Genomic DNA, 15,605 nt, shown 5'->3' on the forward strand with positions numbered 1-15,605 from the left:
GCAGTGGGGAGATACCTACTGCTACTTAGTGTCCAATGCAAACTAAAATCCTCGAATAATGAAAACAAATTGCTTAATATCCATACAGCACTTTGAAGATCTAAAATACAGTGTTATTGTTTTTATTACAGAAGCTAAAATTGCTCTTTTAAAGAGATATATTGGAGTTTTATCTTTAAAATATTGTATTTAAAAGGCCTACATGAAATTTTTCTGAAAAGGAATGAATGATATGGTACTTTTATCAACATAGGTATAAAGCATTCACAATTAGACCCTCTACTTTGTGTAGGCTTGGAGGAAAGGAATTTATGAGTCAGCATATGGTGCCATTAAACATATTTAAAGGTAGTTTAATAATAGTCTTTTCACATCCTTTTAGTATATATGACTCTCGCTTTAAAAATTAAAAAAAAAAAAAAAAAAAAATTGCTCCTGAAGGTTGAATGCACTGTATTCATGCTATTCTGCACCTCTGATTGTAAGTACTACTATCAGGAGGGTGAACAAAACATGACCATGAAAATGGGCATCATAATTGTGGGCTGATACTGCTAGTGTACATTTTCCAGAAATACTAATTTGGTGTGTGACAGTGGTAAGCACACAGATTGTCAGGATGTGGCTGTACTGCTCTCCTTCAGAGCCCTGTTTTCTAATAATCGAATCTTTGGTGCCTTCTCTAATGGACAATTTCCAAGACAGCCACATATTGTTGTGTCTGCTGTTATTCCTTCAGCGTGAACAGAAATATCCTGACACTGTGTCTTGTCCCAGTCAATTTTAAGGCTTTAGACATAGAATTGTTTAGGTTGGAGAAGACCTTTAAGATCATGAAGTCTGACCATTATGTAACACTCCCAAGTCTACCTGTAAACCATGTCCCTAAGCACCACATCTACAGGCTTTTAAACTCCTCCAGGGATGCTGACTCCGCCACTTTCCTGAGCAGCCTGTTCCAATACCTGACAACAATTTATGTGAAGAAATTTTTCCTAGTATCTGATCTAAACCTCCCCTGGCACAACTTGAGGCCATTTTTTTTCTCATCTTATCACTTCTTACTTGAGAGAAGAGACCAACCCCCTCCATGCTACAAACTCCTTTCAGGTAGTTGTAGACAGTGATAAGGTCTCCCCTCAACCTACTTTTCTCCAGGCTGAACAACCTCTGGTCCCTTGGTTGCTCCTGATCAGACTTGTGCTCCAGACCCTTCACCAGCTTTGCTGCCCTTCTCTGAACTCTCCCCAGCACCTCAATGTCTTTCTTGTAGTGAGGGACCCAAAACTGAACCCAGGATTTGATGTGCAGCCTCACTAGTGCTGAGTACAGGGGGACAATAATTTCCGTAGTCCTGCTGGCCATGCCATTCTTGACAGAAGCCAGGATGCCTTTTGCCTTCTTGGCCACCTGGGCACACTGCTGGCTTGTTTTCAGCTGTCTGTTGACCAACACCCACAGGTCCTTTTTCTTTCCAGCCACTCTTCCTCGAGCCTGTAGTGTTGCCTGGGATTGTTGTTATCCAAGTGGATGATGTGGCACTTACTCTTGTTGAACCTCATACAATTGGCCTCAGCTCATTGATCCAACTTGTCCAAGCTCCAAAAAACCACTTTGCTCTAATTAGCAGCAAGTTTAACATGGATATGCTGAAACTGTTGTACTCTTGGTTACAAAATATTGCATTGCTTGAATGACAAAACCTGCTGGTCACTTACTATGGAATCAGTAACATTGTCTTTACATCTTTATATTTTCTGGGCTAGGAAGGACTACCATGGCTAGGTATGAGGATAAACACGATACTAAGACTGATGCGACTTCATGTGACCAGGCCTGGATTTTGCTGTGGGTGGAGAGCAATTCTTAGAAACAGAAAATCAAAAGGTAGGAACTGGCAGCTAAACTTCCTGCATTCTTTGAAAAGCCTTCTCTCAGAAATCTCTTTAAATGAAACTACCCTTCCAGTTTTGCTTTAAGTTATTCTGGGACCTTTATAAATATACAGCATAAATTAAGTTATATTGTATGTCTACTTAATATTCATTTGATTTGTTGAGCAGCATTTAGAATTGCTGTCTTACAGTACATAAACATAATATACTTACAGGAGATTAGACAGATTCTGGGCTGAAACAAAGTGTCAATCTGGAGTGGTAGAATGATAGCCAAAGAAGGTAACATTTTCAAATAATAGACCTCACTAAAGGAATTTTATGTTGTTTCCTTTGAAAATTAAATGTTGGCTGTTTTCTTTGCTGACTCTGATGCATACTGTACTTTATCACTTGTTCTTGCTCGTATTGTTCATTTTACCAAAGGAGGATAGAAAGAAAATCCTATTGTGCTTGAAAAAAACTGCTTTTTCTTGATTAATTTATGTAGTGATATACACGACAGTATCAGAAACTGCTCAGAGCCTCCCAAGCTACCTCCTAATAACAACTATAAAAAATAGTATAACTTTTATTGACCAGATTTCCTTCTGCGATATTTAGATGATGTATACACATTTACTGTGCATATGTAAATGTCTGCAAACCTAATATTAAGTTATCAACTTAGTCTTGTGTTCTGTTTTCAATGGCTGTGTTTGCAGATCATTTTAGCAGAGTTGCATTTAACAAAAGGAAGAAACTAGTTTTAATAAATTTTTGCTTCATATACATGGTGAAACTGTGCAGATTGTAACTGATTTGTAACTGTAATTTGCTCACCTGTGTTCCTCTCATGGTTTCAGTTTGCTATGGTTTTATTCTTTACAACTCGTTACAAGTTGTTTCATAGCATTACTGTGTGCTATTGCGTATTTGCCAAGTTTTACCCCAAAGGTATTTGTATTTCTTCCCATACAGTAGGTGATTTGCAAGGTGCCTTGTGATGTTTGGTGATAAAAGGTGTTATGTAAATTATCTTTACCATATGGTCTCTTCATGTTTCCAGTTCAAATCCACTGGGAGAAATCTCCCTGAAACATCAACAGAAGTGCATCTGGTCCACACACAGCCCATGGCAGAGTATTCTTTTGGTTTGATCAGTCCTCCTATAGAAGTTCAAATGTATTAGGCAGAAGAAGAAGAAACAAAGCTTCTCAAAAATGAAGGTCACTACTGTGTGTTTGGGACGTGCCAAAAGCTGTTCTTAGTAGAGAAAAGCATAACAGATTTTAAATTAGCTCAATCAGAGTGAAAATGACTTATAAGGACACTGTTTACAAATCATCTGGAGTTTTAGGTCAGTAGATTGCTGCAGAAATGCTCCAGACCCTGCATATTCAAGCACATGTTAAATTTTACTAATATTACCTTTTTGCTTGTTGCTGACCACTGGTGCACTGATACGAAAGTAAACGATGACTGTTGGTGTAGCTGCATTCTGTGCTGCTTTCAGATGAGGGAAACAAGTACTCCTACCCATGGGATATGCTGATTGCCATGCCTCCAATGCAGGCAGTTTCCTTCTGCTGCTTACAGAAATCATGCCAAATTCTTTCCATTGCAACCTTTTGCAATCTGAAAACATTTTCAAAATAAAAATGATAATGCCAGTGAGAATGAACTCTTGACAGCAGTATAATGAAATATGTAGGAGGGAGCACTCAATCTCCAGACTCTGAAAGATGATTTAATTCTACCTCCAGTCCTGCAAGATGTGATATTGGACCAAGGACTTTTGGTACAATGATTAGCAACAGTGTACAGTCTAATTCATGCATGGTGAGAATAAGCCCTTCTGGTGCATGCAACATTAATACTCCAGGGTTTTCTCCACCTGTTGTCACGTGTGCTTAAAGTATAACCTCTTTGAGGCAGGAGGTCACTTTAATGTTACATACATAACTGTGCCTAGCACAGTCACACACTGTTAGAGGAATATAATCACTAGTGTAGTACAAATAACAGTTGTTTTGTTTTGTTTGTTTGTTTGTTTTTGTCTTGGAGAAGTCACAGGAGTGAGGGAATAATAATATCACTCCTAGGCATATAAACTACTTTCTAAAAATAGATGTATTTTTTAATAAATAAATGCGGGTATAAAAGTTACCTCATTACTTTAATGAAGGTCCAAATTTTCACATAATATAACTTGTGGAAACCTAGTGACAAATGTACCAAACAGTGGAAGAAGAGACTTCCTGTAGGAGTGGGAAGATAAAAAACAAACAATCATGGTACTTGTGTTGAAGGCAGGAAAGGAAACTGGGCTCTCTGATGGCTTTTGGCTCTGGGGACACATGCCATTAGTGTGATTTCTAAAACACAATGCCTCAAAACTGCCCAGGCAGAGGTGTCTCCTCCTTTCTTCCCGAGCACTAAGAAGCTGGATTGCATTTCTTCAGGCATGTTAGGAGGAACATTCCTATCTCTAATCCTGCTGCAGTAAAGAAGGCAACTCACGTGTGAGTTTATAGTGTTTCTGGTGAAATTTTCATAATTCAGACATATTAATGACTGGAAGGAACAAGGAAAGGGATGATGGACTTTCTGTTGCTCCAAGTAAAAACTGTATGGTTGTTTTTTTTTATTCCTATTCCTGAACTGAGTGGTGGGCATTTCCCATCAGTGTGTGTTGGAAAAGCAGGGCACAGAGATGCCATCTTGTTTGCTGCTCTGCTGAAGTACGTGTGTGCTGGGCTGATCTGAAGGGGAGAAGTACATTATTTTTTGGGAGAAGCTAAGATGTGGCTTTTCATTTTTTTGGGTGATGAACATCTCTTCCAAACACATTTCATAAAATATTCCCTACTGGAAGAGCTTTGGTAAATTGCTTTTGCAAAGAGACACGACTCAAAGGATTTAGAAATGCAGTTGGAAATGGAGTTTTCTCCAGGAAAAAACATTCAAGTGATTTTTTTTTCTTGAAAGATTTTTTTTTTTTTTCCCATCCTGAATTAAGATAAAAAACCAAGAGTTCACAGACTCCCTTGGGGTAAAAACTGTGTTTTAGGAGAAGCAGGGTGAAAATTTCAGTTCACCTTTAGCTGCTACCAGGCAATGCAGCTGCCTCTTGGGAATGGCTGTATTTTTCAAAATCCTTTCAGTTCTTTCATGCAAGCACTTTTTAGCTGATGGTATAGTTCTTTCATTGTAATTTTGACCGGTTCAAATAGTTAGCCAGGCATGGATGTGATTACGGACATGAGTGGAAGATTGCAATGACTCATTTTACTAAGGAGAATTCAATTCCAACTTGCTCGGACTGTGAGGGATCACATGAATTTCAGAAAATTGCTGAAAAGAAGTCACTTCTGTGAGTGGGGGAAAAATAGCGCTTTTCATCAAGGAAAACCAGCAGTGGTGTGAGTTTCACTCCACTGGATCCTGGAAAATGCCCTTTGTCATGAGTCTCCTCTTCACAGGATGTCTCTGCAGCGGGTGTCTGTGGTGAGGGGCTGCTGGGGCTGCCCTGTACCGGGCACAGCCAGTTCCCGCCAGCTCCACCGGCCCCACAGCAGAGCACAGCACAGCCCTGCGCCAAGCTGGTGGTGCCTCTGCGAAAGCCTGTTTAAGAAAGGGCAAAATGCCATGAAGGTGGTGAGGAGTAAGGGAAAAAGTGTGAGGGAAAGCCTTGTGATCTGCCAGGTGGGAGCAGGAGGGTCAGCATGAGGTGTTCTAGGCACCAGAGCGGGATCCATGATGTGAATTCCACGAGCGCTCCCTAACACAAGCCAGCAGGTTCCCTCACATCTTGAGTGAAGCGATCGGGAGTGTCTTTCTAGCATTTGCTGATGACAAACCACAGCAAAAAATATTTCTGGTAGGGGAGAGCGCATATCTTTCTGAGAGAAATAATAATGTCTGCTTTTGCCTTAATCTTTTCATTTGTGTTGTGAAACAAGAAAGAAGAGTGGTTGCTTAGGAGACAGAAAATATACAAGTATTAATATTCGATTCTCCGACTAGATCGTTCACACTTTGACTGTAGTACTTAAAGCACTTGAGTGGAGTCTGAAGAGCTGGTAACCCCAACCATCCCCACGAGGCATTGCAACAAAATGGGAGTTTCTCCAGAGGGTGCATTACGGTGCCTGCCAGACTGCAGTGAGCGGGAACTTGGGCACACACTGCAGCGCCCATGAAACAGCAAAGCAGTACCCTGAGCTCAAAGCAAGGTGCTTCCTTACTTAGAGCCTCTGGTTGCGGGGCTGCGTATGTGTAGCTCTCTATGTCTCCTCTTCTTCTGTTTTCTTTTCTAAAGGCCATGATATTTAATCAGTTACAGTTTGTTTCTTTTTATAATGAAAACAAATATTTGCAATATACTTGGTGCAGTACAACATGTGTCTGGTGCAGCTTTACAGAATGTGAAAGCAAATGGATTTTTGCAATTTGCAGAACTGGAATTTATTTTTCTGTTATTTGTCTGCACAACTGGTACTGTCTTGCACACACACAGAGGCATAATGATGATTTCTGCTGTAATTAAGACTGCTGAGAAATGTAGGGTTTGGTTTTTTTTTTTGGGTGACACATACTTTTTTGCTTTCCTTTGAGCATCTTAGAACCTTTTCTGTGAGGTCAGGTAACTTACACTGGCTGCATCCTGGGCATCACAGTGATGACTGAGACTGCCAAACAGCATATCTTTCTGGAGAATATGCTCAGACACTTAATGGCTATATGGAAGCCATTTAGTAATAATATAGAAATAATCTCTTCTATAGAATTACACTTCTTACAGGATCACTGAAATAGCCGCCTACTTCAGGTTCATTTCCCTGTTCCCCAATTATGGGTTAAGGGAAACTGTGAGGCTATAGTCATCTCTCCAGGGCAGCAGCCCTGAGATGTGAAACAGCATGCCTGGGAGCTGTGTCCAAAGCATTTGCCACCTCCCTTGGTTGGCTCCAAAATGTGTTTGGGCTTTGGGGCAAAAAACTTTCAAGCATCAGAGCAGGTAAAATGAGGAGGTGTTACACGAAGAATTCTTGAAGCTCTAGACCTTGCTAGGTGACAATGTCTTCTGTCCTGCAGCTCCTGCAGAACCTAACACTGAGGCTGGTCCTGGAGGGGTCCTTTCTGTGGGCAGAGGTGGGGCAGACCTATACTGCATCTAGATTGCTGCAGGAAGATTACTCCAACTCACAGGCTGTTTGTGAGTAGAAAGGGTTTGGCTATCTGCCTCTTCCCTGAGTGTGTCAGGAAAACCACTTACAGCCTGAGTGGCCCAACCAAACAACCTTAAGCACGGTAATGTTTTATAATCAAAAGTACCACAGAAATAAGATACTTTTTTCACCTTGCCAAGCTTCCTACTTATTTATTTACTCATTTCCTGTGCACAGCTGGAATATTAAAATTAACATTGTTATTCACCTGAGTATATCTTGTTTAACACACACAGACACGTAGGGATTGCAGAATCAGGTCCCCATCTGAATTATTTAGAATAGAATTTTTTCTGAATCAGAGACTAAATCAATTACAGTCACTGGAGATAAACCAGAATCCTTCCTGTGTTTCAATGTAAAAAGAGTGAGTTTGTTTTTTTTTTTTTTTTTTAATTAGACTTTATAGCACATATTTGTACCCTTGGCAATTCAACTGAACTTAAGCAAAATGAAATCTCATCAGGTTTTAATTGTGTGGCTAGAGCATTATTAAAATAAGCCATCAAACAGCCCTGAAAACACAATCCTATGCCCGCCAGTGCCTGACATTAATAAACACATATAATCCCTAAATACCTGAGTACAAATTAATCTAGGTTGGGTGGATAAATGGAGAAAAGGTTGTCCTGTGGTAATACACAGTATATAAGAAATTGTTCTCTAAACATTCCGGTTTTAGTCTGCAGCTGGCAGTCCATCTTCATCTGCAACCTACCCTTTCTTAACAGGTTTTTGATCAGTTGGGGACATTGTGCAATTCTGCGTCACGTAGCCTGGGGCATTTTCACATGCCTCTGCGTTGCAGAGCAGTCTGAATGCAACTTGTAAATTCACAATTTAGGCAAATTGTTATATAACTGCAATAAGATGTATAATCTCCCCTAGCTCAAAGCTGTCACACATGGCTGGATTCTTGGTGAGTGCAAAGCAGTTAAGTTGAAGGCAGTGGAAATTATACTGTTCTGTACCAGCTGAGAATCCAGGTCACAATGTATATGGAAATTATAAAGCCTCTCCTCTAGTTTCTGGTATTGTCTGGTATTCTAATGTTTTGTTTTTACATATGCCTCTACAGCTACTTCTGCTTTCTATTGTCTGCATAAGAACAGGATTGAGCTTTTTTATCAGCTTATGTATTTCTACATGTTAAAAAGAAACTCTTGCTCTCTGCAACAGGAAATGAAGGCATGGTGTTAGAATCCTTTCGATTTTTAGACGGATGGTGAAGGCAGATGCACCTGAAAAAGTGAGGTGGACAGGGCTCTGACTGCTGCTGAGAGTGACCTGGTTTATCAAGAGGCCTGTGGTAATTCCTGGAGCGTGTGGAGGTGAGTGTACTCCCATGTCACATCTTGGTCTTGTCAGTATTGTTGCAACAGTGAACCCTTGCAAACATTACGTCAGCGGCTCTGGTGTATTCAGACACTGCAGTGCTGGTATTTTCACAGTCAAACTGTCAATGTACTCAGAGGGCTGAATGATTTTTCCCATCTCTACTACAGCTCTAGTGCAGGCAAGAGCAGAATGTGCTGCCTGCAGCCATTAAAGTCTCTAACCAAGAGTTCATGGCAAGAGAAAGCTGAAGTGCCAGTGGGCAACCTGGCTGCCTGAGGGAGTTCATGAATATACAGAAGTATTTTGAGCTGAAATGGGATGGAGTAATTGAGATTGCAATGCAGATGTGTCAAAAACAATCTAGACATGGCTGAATGTGCTGAATAGGTTGAAATTAGCATTTGTCTGTGCTGGTAGTACCTTATTTTGTACTTCTTAGAGGAAATCATTAAGTGAGAGCAGAATTGTAGCAGTTAAATAGATGACAAGTGTTAACATCTTTTAAGGCCTTTGGTTCTGCTTTTGTCCTTCCCACCTGTTAGATCTAAAGTACCTTTTCAGCCTTACTAGACTGTAATCCACAGCAGATCTGTACTGTCATCTTTGTTGATCCTTCTAGAAACAAAAAAAGAACTTATATAATCTGTAAATAAGTGAACTTTCATGCTGTAGATGGTGCTATATCCTGAGCTCTTACTAAAACCTCATTAAATAATGGAAATGGTATGTTTATACATGTATCTACCGTCTATTCTCATTAATTGTGGCTATGAAATACCTGTCTAGAATAGAAAGGATATTTGTTGTAATATTGTGGAAATTCTTAAGGTGTTTTGTTAATTTTTAGATATATCAACATACAGTCTTTTATCAGATAATATTATTTTTATTTTCCTTATTGTTTCATTATATCCTTCCTGTGTTAGTTTATACACATTCTTTTTCACAAATAACTATATAAGAAATGTGGTGTAATTTGGAGCTGCATCGTATAAAGATGCCTTTGTGAAACCAACAGACCCGTGGGCTGTGCTCCCACCAGGGGGCAGGACGAGACAAAAATTAAGGAGCATTAGAACCCAATAGCCCCGCGTTTCATTTAATTCGCCCCCGTCCTCTCCCCAGGCTTCAATTTCTGCAAAAGCACAATCTCTGCAGCTGTATGACTATCTGAGTAAAAGCTTTTTTTTTTTTTTGGGGCGGGGGGTGAGGGTGGAGAGGGGGGAGTTATGTAAACAATGCTTGGCTTCTGCTTCAGTGAATATATAGGTACTGCTGCTTCTAAGATACCGTATGTTCTCACAAACAGAAGTCCTATGATGTATTTAGAGGAGCATTTTTAAGCTACATAAAGGTATGTAATCTGTATGTTTCGCATCTTGTAAAAAGCAGTGGTGTTTTAAGTCCCATCTGCAGCATTTAACTATTATTTTTCTTAAACACAGCTGGGAGAGAACCCTAGACACTGCAATTCAAGACTGTTGCATTATGTTGTGCTTTGTAAAAACCATGTAGCAGGACCCTGAGGCTTATGCCATGACCAACTACAGGAGAACTCTGATGTCTTAAGTGTTTCTTGTGTCTAGGAATAATGCAGAAGGCAGCCTACTTTCTAAGATATTGCAGTGACCCACTTGTGCAATGATGGAAGGGGACCACTGACTGAAGCCTGTTTAGCCCAACCATAAGTCGAAGAGTGTGAGGAGCAAAAACTCTTGAATAAACTGGGTTTGTTCACAAAAGTGAATGTGCTTGTAACGAATGCTGTTCATAATTAATTATAGACTAATCCCAGATGATTTGAGTTCTCATCTCTGAGCAAGATTGTGAAAGACTTTTTTAGTAATTACACTACAGAAGTTAATGCCTGTAAAAGGTGATGAATCATCTGAGAATAGAAAAGTATCAACTAGTTCCCAGGCCACTCCAAATCTACAGCTGAGGTGTGCAGCCTGCAGCTGTTACCCGTGGGTTGCTCACAACCATGATTTTACATTTATGTAACCAGAGGTAGAAATTACCAGGCATCAGAAACCATGGTAAGAGTAATTGGGTTTTCATTCATGATATAGGAATGCCCTGGCAGTGAAAAAACAACTTGAAATTGACAGTACACTTGGCTTTGCTGAAGGATCTCCCAGGCTTAAGTAATGTTTCAGCAGTTACCAACAAATCAAGGCTCCCCAACTTAAAAGAATGAGGTTCTCTTTATGATCTGTAATTAAAGACTCTACTAACTTGAGTATCTCTGGAGCTTTTGTTGTTAATTTAAACTTTAAGCTTCACTATTGCATTTGTCTTCAGAGATAAGTTATTCAGGTAGGTCAACTATGTCAAACAGGTAGCTAGAATAAATACAGATGTGGAAGGTCTGAATGCTCAGAGGTGTAAATAACTGCATGGAGACCTGGCATATACTGTTTCTTGCCCACAACTTCTGAATTGAAACTGTGAATCTCAGCACAGTCCTCTGGACTGTCAAAGCTTAAACTGCTGGTTTTGGATGGTGTTACGTTGTACTGAAGAATGCATTTACAGGAAGTGACCACAGCACAGGAATCAAGCAGCAACTATGTCGCAACTACATGATTGTGATCATTTGCCAGTTCTCTCCCAAAGCAGCCAGAGTCTTCGAGTATATTTCTCCTATATGCATGTGATTTCTTTCTCATGTCAAAAATCAGAATTATAGGAAAAAAAATTAAAAACCCAGAGTCTGGAATGCTTCAGGATCTACATGTGTAAGAAATTATACGTTTGGCTTTTACACAGACATGTCACAGACTCACAGATTCATGCAGGCTGGATGGGAGCTGGGATGCAGTCCAATCCACTTCTCAGAGCCGGGTCTGTGCTGAGGTTAAAGTAGGTGTCTCAAGGTTTTGAAAAACTGCAGGTGTGAAGACTTCTGGGGCAACCTGGGCAACCTGTTTCACTGATTTAGTGTCCTGTCACTTGCAAAAACTATTTTCCTTATGTCAAGTCAGAACCTCCCATTTTAGTTCATGTCTGTTGTCTCTTATTCTCCTACCAGTTATCTCTGTAAAAAGCTTTATCTTCTCAAGAACCATCTTGTAGGTATTGAAAGACCTTCTATATCAGTGCTGTGGAGGCGAAGGTTTGTATTCCTATATTTTCACTATAATGTAAATAGTGTGACTATAACACTTGGGTAACCATGATACCATCTTTAATCATTGTCTATACATTTAAATGGAATCTAAGATACTCTTCAAGGTTATGGTAACTTTCCCTTAAATAGTCACAAATAGATACTATATTTTAATATCCATATACAAAGTATTGATATGTGTAACGTAGTCACATATTACTATAATAATATATGAAATTCTATAAAATTTAATAAAGATCTAAAAATAATTTATGCATCTAGAAATTACTTGCAATTATATATTTTATTTCTAACATCTGTCAAGTGCCTTAAGCAATTTTTGTACAACTATGCTAAAGCTTCTTCAGAAGTCTTACGTATTTAAGTGCAGAAAGGAAGTAACTTGTATCAAACAGCTCTGGTCTGGTCCTATAAACAGTGTGAAAATTAAATATTTTACTATTATTACTGGCCTCATTCACGTCAATGTCGTGACTCAACCCCCCCCCCCCCCCGCAAAGAGAATAAAAACATGTATTAAGATTATTTTTATTTCCCATCATTTTTGCATATAGTTCCATTTGTTTCATGTTTTAAGCTTTCTCCACTGGTTAGTCACATTAAAAACTTAAAAATTTCTGCTGCTGCAGCAACTTAAAGGGGCCAAAATGAAGAGGTGGTATGGGAATCTCTGACTACTTTATCTCAAAGGGAATGAGTTAGCAAGGAACAGAGGAAGGTCTGTGTAAGGCAAACTGAAAAAGTACTACAGGGAAAAATTTCCTCCAGCATATTAGTATGCACTAACATCAGAGATATAAATAGGCACACAAAGTGGAAGCCAGAAACAATGCTTTTACTATTTTTTTCCTCAGTAGAACAATTCAGAAAGTGACGTTGTGTGTGGGAGTTTCACAACTGGCTGAAACACAAAGTCAGAAAGTTTTCAGCCAAAAACATTTGGCAGAAAACTGAATGTTTTCAAAGCATCTGCAGATACGGTGCTGTTTTGCTAGTGCCTTATGTCTCATCTTCCTCCCTTGGGCTGCCCCAGGCTGAACTGCATGGTGCTCTGCCCGTGGTAGCACAGAGTTCACAGTGGTGCCGCTCAGGATGTGATGGAAGACGCTGGTATATCTAGTTGGTCTGTATTTCCACATTAGGTGATAAATTAAAACAGGTAGCATATGAACTCACAACTGCTTACATACAGGGCAAATACAGTTCTACTGTGTGACGGTGAAATATATCAATATGGCTAAAGCATGCTTAAATAATAAAAGTAAGTCTAAACTGAATTATAAAGCTAAAATCAGATTCAGGTTATTGAAATAAATCTATGCAGCTACCGTAGATGTAACAGAGGTCAGAACCTGCCCCAGAGTCAGTGGTAAATAAAAATCAAGACACTACTGAAATCATGTACACTGTAGTCATAAGTGGGTGTATTTCCTGAAGGTGTGTATTTCTGTGACCAAACGTGCATTTTATCCTTTGGAAACTTTTTTTTAAAGGTAATATCTTGGGTTTAATTTCATGTCAGAATATTAAGCTATTTAACTTATTTTCTAATAATCAGATATTCAAAAAGTTAAAACAAGGCATCTATTTTTAATAACAATCTGCAATCTCTGATGGATTAAATGTCATGATCTTAAATTCTGAAAGTGAATCTGGAAATTATTTATGTTACTGTACTTTATAAGATTTCCTATTAGATAATTGCTACAGACACTAAATGGAGGTCTCTCAGGAACATTCAGTTAATAACTTTAAGTGAATGAAAGAATGGTCTTTTGCTGAAAGGTGCCAGAAGGAAACCAGCATACATTTGATATAAACATTATAGTAGAGTTGAATTTATTTGTTTTCCTTTTCGTGTTTTTTTGGTTTGGTTTTTTTTTTTTTTTTTTCTGTTTCTCAGTCCACATATTCTGGATTTTTTAAAATTGTCTGGACCATATGTCATAAAATAATTTATTACACTTTTGTTGTTAATTAAAAATGATTGACAGAAGAAACTAGGGGCTGAATGTCGAAGTACATAACTACAGTGGCAGGAAGATAAGGCAGATTTAATACATGTTTTTGTGAGCTGCTGTTCCCAGTGAACAGATTCTGATGAGGTGTGTGTTTGGTGTCAGGAGTTAAGGAACAATTATGCTGCTGTGCATCTTTTTTGGTCTAATGTGGCTACTTCCAGGAATGAAAGAGGTGAAAGGTGCTGTGTCCATCTCTTTGCACAGGGGTGATTGCAAAAACATGAGCTAACCTCACCTGTCTTGCCTAGATACAATTGATTAGTGTGTGATGGATGCAATTTACATTTTTTTTTCTAAAGCAAGTTACAACATAGAATTTCCAATCAGTTAAGATATTTTGCAGCAAATGACAGCTTTTAGGAAAAAAATAAAATAGTGAACTGAAGAAAAGAGAATCTGAGAGTAACAATGTAAAATTTCTCTTTGAAGAAATTTTGAATTCACTGTCATAATCACAATTGAATCAAAGCCCTTCATATATGTATACTGCTTTTTCATCTGTGAATCTCAGGAGTGCTAGAAACATTAATTAATTAACCTTCTTAATGATTCTGTGAAAGAAGATTGGTAATTATCATGAGATACTCATTTTAGAGTGGTGAGACAAGGCACAGAGAAGTAATTTACAGAATGTTAAATACTTTGGTAGTATGTGAGTCAGTTACAGTGTGCATTCTGACAGGTCAAGTTGGGATCTGAAAACAATCTAAAAGAGATAGCCACCCTCAGGATATCTCAGATGGAGAACAAGAAAGATTTTCTGATCTTGATACTCTTGTTCTTTTAACTATTGGAGATAAAAACTCTCAAACATTAGTTGAACAGCAATCTGGATTATATTAGCTGTAGGAACAGATGTAAATACAAATATCTCTTAGGAAGAATTAGCTTCTATTTGATATTTTTTCCAAACTTCTTTTGATCAAAAAGTTCCAAGACAGCCTTTGCTTCTCAAGTATTTTTCTTATATTTATAGTACAGACAGAAGCCTTAGAAGATGAGTACAGCTAATGGCTTATGTACTAGTAGGCAATCTTTTCTTATGGAAGTCTTTGCTTTAGAGCAGCAGCTTGAGGAAGCCTAAGTTCTTATTTTTAATGCTAATGTTGATACTACTATGAACTGTACAAATTCTTCCTGCTGTAAGAGCAATATTTTTGATCATAAAAAGAGACTCAAATACAGATAAAATGTAAAAGATTATGTGCAATCTAATATGTTCTTAATGAAAAAAGAACCAACCCTCATGGTAGCACTCAAATCTTACATGAGGATAAGTTAGATCCTACAGGAGGAACGGGGAGGGGGACAGGAAGGGAAGGAGCTCCAAAAAATTCCCATAATGCATCTTAGAATAATTATTTCAATGTATTGTTATGTTCAGTGACAACTGCTGTTATACTGAAAAGAAAACACCAAAGCAGTGATTATAGTTGTTTCTCTTTAGGTGCTTGTGTTTGAGTTTGGATCTGAAACTTTGACGCTCTTCCTTTGTCCTCATAGCTACTGGCAGGTGGTACATACCCAGCCAAATGAGAGAAAAGGCAATCTCTGTTTCTCCCCATATCTATAGACTGATCTTGCAGTAAGAGGACTTTTATAATTTGGGACTAGGCACTTGCAGCTGCTGTGGACAATTAAAATAAAAGCAGCTGTACAGTTTACAGGGAGACCCTAAAGCCATGGTATTCCTGTGACCAGGAGGAGAAAGAGGCAGTACTATACACCTCCAATACACATGGACTCTCATTAACTGGGGCATCCTGAGAGAACAGGATTTGGTAGATTTTCAGATGATCTTTACTGTGTCCACAGGATGAGCATTATCTTTCCATTGTTGAAGGAGAAGTGGCTGGGATGGCAGCAGATTTTCTCTGTGTGATAAATTGACATCTAGGCCTGCAGAGCTGCAGAGCTGCACTTGGGTTGGCTGCAGTGCATTCCACCATGTTCAACACCTCCCTTCATGGTCTGATGAGGCTGTTTCAGGGCCTTTCAGAGCCTT

The sequence above is a fragment of the Patagioenas fasciata genome, chromosome 6, assembly GCF_037038585.1.
Source record: "Patagioenas fasciata isolate bPatFas1 chromosome 6, bPatFas1.hap1, whole genome shotgun sequence".
Lineage (NCBI taxonomy): Eukaryota > Metazoa > Chordata > Aves > Columbiformes > Columbidae > Patagioenas > Patagioenas fasciata.